We start from the raw sequence: 6,265 nt of genomic DNA, 5'->3' as shown, positions 1-6,265 counted from the left end.
TACCCCCAGCCCCAGCTTGGCACTCCAGTCTTGACTGCTCTTGGGCCTTAACCTGCTTCCTGAACCTGTTGGTCCAGCTGTGTGTACTTCAGTGTTCCTTTTATCAGCTCTGTGGCATGTTCTCTGCTGGGGTGGAGCAAAAAGGAGCAGTTTAGATTATTGTCCTTCACCCCTGACCTCCAAAACCCCGGTGAAAGTCATGCTAACATCCCCAAATCTGGAGAGAAATAAAATGAGAGTTTCTCTCTTGACTGATAACACACCATGTAACCATTTAACCATTTCTCTCAAAAGAGAAAGCAAGGTTGTTATCTTCCTTAAATCCAGCTGAGCCATTTCCTTCAAAGTCCCTGGCTCCTTTCCTCTAGGCTTAAAAACCAATAGAAGCAGACCCAGATCTGAACTGAAGAAAAATAGAAATTGGTCTCAGGCCCAGTGGGGAGAGTGTTAAATCACCCATCCTCTGTCAAGGCTTGTAGACTTTGTTAAGCAGGAACAGAATAAAAGGAAACATGATATCCAGGCAAGCATGTAACAGCAGTGGTTTTAAACCTTGAGAGAATAATTAAGGCAAATTCCTGGACCCTGTCCCTAGAGATGCTGACTGATTTGCTCTGAGAGGGTTCCAGTAATTTGGGCTGCAGCGCAGCTTCCAGATAATGCGGACGCTGTCAGCCCGAGGTCCACACTGAGGAACACAGGGCCAGAGGGCCCGGGGTCAGTGTGCAGAGAGCTCGGGACAGATGCCGCTGTGGAACGGAAGAAGGTTTTCCACAGTCGCTTCACATGTGTAGAATGACTTACTAAGAACAAGACAGTCAGTAAAATGAGAACCTCAAAGAAGAAACAGAATGAGATGAGATTGTTTTAAAGAAAATAAATTGAGGGTTTAATTGTCCCAATTAATCTGTTTTATCAATTCAGTGTGTGTTATCCTTTGGGTTAATATATTAAGACTTTTGGGGGGGGTGGGTATTTTAAAAGGAAATGTTAAATCTTTGAGTATAAAATAACTCATTTGAAATGCCAGATTTTCTCAAGGCAGAGTATTTAAATTTTTACCATTCTGAGTAGACAAAATGTATACTTTTCATTTTATTGTAGTAACCACAGTAGAATTCTTAAATCACTAAGGAAACCCACTCTAAACTTAAGCCCCCCAAAAGAAAAAGATTACCTTTCATGTAATAGAAAAATCCAGTGTAAAGTTGGTCTCATTTTCTATGAGCCTCCACTGTAACTGGGGAGAAGATTTTGTGGGGGCCTGGGAGAATGGGAGAGGAATAAGAAATGTTGATAAAGTCTCAAATCACTTCATTGAAACTTGAGTTATATTCTTTGGATTCTGTTTCTCAATACCCACTCTATAATTCTGACATGTTAGGTCTACTTTTCTCTAATTTTTGACTTTATTCCCTGCACACAACCTCCTTCCTATTCAGGATCGTAACTGTGTAAGACAAGTTTATGGCTTTGTGGTTATAAGCTGCTGAGATCAAGATCTTAGGTACCTGGGAATTATCTGGAATGGATGGAGCCAGTGTTGGGTCGCTTGGCTTGGCTAGTGAAGTGTTAGAACCTGGCTGGCAGGTTGCTGCCAGTATTCCCTGGGGCCACTGGCTATGCTCATTTACTCTGTGTACTAGCAACTCTTACTAGAGAAAAAAACAATTACTGCTCTTGTTTATCCCTACTCTTGAGTTGCTAAGAACAGGTCTGTTTGCAGGAAAGTATGCTGATGACATTTCCCCCTAAATACTTTTTAAATGTATTAGAAAATGCTACTGCATTTCATCTCTTAATAGTCCAGACAATTTGAGATGAGACACTGCTTTTAAGGTATTAAAACATATAGTGTATTTAAATAATATGTGAACCATGAACTTCCAGATGTTCAAGCTGGTTTTAGAAAAGGCAGAGGAACCAGAGATCAAATTGCCAACATCTGCTGGATCATCGAAAAAGCAAGAGAGGTCCAGAAAAACATTTATTTCTGCTTTATTGACTGCCAAAGCCTTTGACTGTGTGGATCACGATAAACTGGAAAATTCTGAAAGAGATGGGAATACCAGACCACCTGACCTGCCTCTTGAGAAACCTGTATGCAGATCAGGAAGCAACAGTTAGAACTGGACATGGAATAGCAGACCAGTTCCAAATAGGAAAAGGAGTAGGTCAAGGCTGTATATTGTCACCCCACTTATTTAACTTATATGCAGAGTACATCATGAGAAATGCTTGACTGGAGGAAGCACAAGCTGGAATCAAGATTGCTGGAAGAAATATCAGTAACCTCAGATATGCAGATGACACCACCCTTATGGCAGAAAGTGAAGAAGACCTAAAGAGCCTCTTGATGAAAGTGAAAGAGGAGAGTGAAAAAGTTGGCTTAAAACTCAACATTCAGAAAACTAAGATCATGGCATCCGGTCACATCACTTCATGGCAAATAGATGGGGGAACAGTGGAAACAGTGTCAGACTGTGCACCAAAATCACTGCAGATGGTGATTGCAGCCATGAAATTTTAAGATGCTTACTCCTTGGCAGGAAACTTATGACCAACCTAGACAGCATATTAAAAAGCAGAGACATTACTTTGTCAACAAAGGTCTGTCTAGTCAAGGCTATGGTATTTCCAATAGCCATGTATGGATGTGAGAGTTGGACTGTAAGGAAGGCTGAGTGCCGAAGAATTGATGCTTTTGAACTGTGGTGTTGGAGAAGACTCTTGAGAGTGCCTTGGACTGCAAGGAGAGCCAACCAGTCCATCCTAAAGGAAATCAGTCCTGGGTGTTCGTTGGAAGGACTGATATTGAAGCTGAAACTCCAATATTTTGGCCACCTGATGCGAAGAGCTGACTCATTGGAAAAGACCCTGATGGGAAAGATTGAAGACAGGAGGAGAACGGGACGATAGAGGGATGAGATGGTTGGATGGCATCACCAACTCAATGGACATGAGTTTGGGTAAACTCCAGGAGTTGGTGATGGACAGGGAGGCCTGGCTTGCCTGCAGTTAATGGGGTTGTAAAGAGTCGGACACGACTGAGTGACTGAACTGAACTAATAGGCTGGTTATCAGTGTGATTCTGCCAATAAAATTTATAATATACATATATATGGAAATTTGGTGACATGAAAGATTTTGAGATTTGCTTCAGAATTCTAGAGAAAAGACTAAGAGTTAGGTATCTTGCCCTGATGGTTTAGCTTGTGGGAATGCTAAGCCGAAAGGAAAATAAACCCATATACGGTTGGTGAGGCTTGAGGAAGGAGGAGAAAAGTAAAGAGAGCTTCACCAGAAATTAACTACCGGTGGGAAGAGAAGACACCACTAGCGAAGCCAAGTTAGAAATTTAATCTCAGTTTCACTTCACAACTGTTTATTTGCTTTAGCTATGATGTGGAATTTTTTACTTCAACCAAACCGAAAATAAAAGGCAGGATATGCCAGAAGAGAAGGCAGATTTCCATGGCAGTTTTCTTGTCCTCACATAACTGAAGTCTGGCTGCAGGTGGACTCAGGCCTGGGAGGGCCCTTCCCCCAGAAGGAATTTAGGAATCACAGTTTTCCTGACCACTTTCCCTCCTTCCTTTACATGAATGAGAACTGCCAAAGGAGGAGGGTACCAGTGCTAGGGAAGGCAAAGCTCGTCTGTCAGATGGGTTGAAAATACTGCACCTGTCTCTGAGTTGGAGTTTGGAGTTCTTGTACTTCTAATTCAAAGAAGGTGCTCCAACCCATTACAGTAGGGCCTGTCAACCTTTGTGCTGAAGCACAGGTCTGCCTGGGATTGGCTTGATGTGACTTTGCAAAACACAATTTTGCCAAAGACCTATTTCAAAATCCGTGCAAGAAATGCACTCCAAATTGTTCATGTTACTTTTGAAAAGAACTTTTTTATTGTTCTTAATAACTCCCTAAATCTTAAAATTTGCATTCCGGGGCTTGTTTTTCTTTGAGGGGGGGTGCACCTGTTTGTACCCATTATCTTAGGAAACATGGAGTCGTTTGCTTTAAAATATACATCATGTACACATTATAGTCACTTGCTTTAAACGTACATGAAGTTTATACATAATCTGCACTACAGCATTATACTTAAGGTTTATTACAGTAACTGAAGAGGATGTGTTCCAGGAAATCTGCATCCAGAAGAGGCATATGGAAGATAATGTGAGAAGCGTAGCTGTGAGTTTCAAAATGTTAAAGAGAGGTAAAGTGCCAAGAAACCAATTAAATACTGGCCAGGGTGAAGTAATGATGAACATGCTGGAAACCTAAGCCTCTGAAAGTCTTGAGGAAGGCTAAAACGCTGGTTTTATAAATGCTGCCTGTGAATGAGTGGCTGGATGGAGGAATGGGTTTGGTTAAGGCACTGGTTCTCAGCTGGGCGTTTTCTCCAGGAGACACTGGGGATGAGACTTTTTTGATTGTCACTCCTGGGAGGGTGTGGTGTTAACTCCTGATGTATAGCTGGTAGAGCCAGAAATGCTATGAAACATCCTACAGTGGCCATGACCCATCCCCACAACAAAGAATAATCTTGGGTCAAAATGTTAGTAGGGCAGCTGTTAGGAATGTGGGAGGAGGGTGCTGGGGAAGGAGAAGATTGGGAGACAGAGACAGTGGACCAGCATGTGCTTACTTAGAGAGGATACTGGAATGGATCCTGGGAGCCACAGCCTTTAGCGGGGACCCGGGGTTGGTGGTGGGGTGGAGTGGGGAGGCGGAAGTTCTCTTCTAGCCCAGACTGAAAGGATTTCCTATCAAGGAGGCCTGGTATAGTTTCAAGGGTCTCATTTGCTTCCCTGAGTAGTTTTAACATGTTGAAGTTTAAAATTGCTTCGACAGAGGAAGACTTATTCCAAAAATAAGGAACTAAATTGAAGGTGACAGACATTTCTGTGGGAAAAGACTTGTCAAGCCAACAAAGAAATGGCTGTTAGTAAATAATTTCTGGTTTTGATTAGGACAGAAGAGAAGGACTTTGAGGGCTTGAAGCTGGTAGTGGGCCTCTGCAGAGCACAGAACGGGGTACAGAAAGAGGCTTCACGTGGTCTCCTGGGGAAGTCCCGATTTCCTTAGCACTTGTGTGGGCAAGTGAACCATGACCAGAAGCAGCTTTGAGGTACGTAAGTTTAAAAACAGCCTAGCATTTGTGTAGGAATATTTTTTTCCCCTGGAGAGATTTGTAGTTATGAGTTGGGTGGTAAAAGACGATTAATATTTCAGACTAATAGAGTCCAGAAACGTCTTCTAACAAAATAACCTGGGTTTAAATCCTCCAGGCTTCCACCTCTTAGGCTGAGAGGGTGGTGGGGAATAGCTTTGGAGTCTGTAGGAAGGACAAGCGAATCCACACTTGAAAGGCAACTGTGTTCTTTTAATATTCCAATTTGAGAATGATGTTTGTTTAGCTTCTTAAAGCATGTTTTGAGGTTTCTTTGTGCCAGGAAATGTGGAGGCTAACAATTGTGAAGATGTATAATGCAGCTGCTGCATTCAGGGAGTTTATAGTCCAGTCAAACACAGCACAAAATAGTAAGTCCTAGTAAAAGAGGCCTAACAAAGGGGACAACAGAAGTGAGGGTGGGGCATTGGCTCTAAGCCCTTGAATACAGAGTTTTTGATAAATGAGGGAGGCATGTTGGGCAGACAAGAGGAACAGGATTTTGGAGATGGGACAGTGCAGAGGCGCAGGGTCTCTGATCATTCCTGCAGGGAAGGACCATTGAGGGGAGGTGTCTGGGAGCGGGTGGGAGGAAGAGGGGTGAGTGACGTGATGGGGAATGGGCTGGAACACGAGGTTGGGGGGAAGATGGTAGAGGGCATTGAGAGCTGAGGAATCGGGCTGCATTCTATGGATAATAGCCAAGGAGGGGCTTTGTACAGGTGAGCAGTAGGATCAGATCTGGGTTTTGAGGTGATCTGGCTCTAGCGAGGGTATGGGGGGCTGAAGCAGAGGGGAGGCAGAGGCTCTAAACATATTCTGGTACCCTCATAGCATCTCTTCAGGTATCTTTGACCTCGGAGACAAACACACAGTGATTTATGCAGTTACAACTCTCAGTTTCTGTGGTCATAGTCCCTTTATATTCTGGAGTTTTCTTTTACTTCGGGGTTTAGATTCATGCTAAAATTTACATTCCCTTAGAATTACCCTCCTTAAATAGAAAGTCTCATGTTTACAACATAACTTTTAACCCTTTGGTATCATTTAAGTTTCTTTTTGTATCTATTTTCTGCTCATTGGCTGAGG

Source organism: Odocoileus virginianus, chromosome 4 (assembly GCF_023699985.2).
Source record: "Odocoileus virginianus isolate 20LAN1187 ecotype Illinois chromosome 4, Ovbor_1.2, whole genome shotgun sequence".
In the NCBI taxonomy this organism is placed as follows: domain Eukaryota; kingdom Metazoa; phylum Chordata; class Mammalia; order Artiodactyla; family Cervidae; genus Odocoileus; species Odocoileus virginianus.
This window is presented reverse-complemented; position numbering follows the sequence as displayed.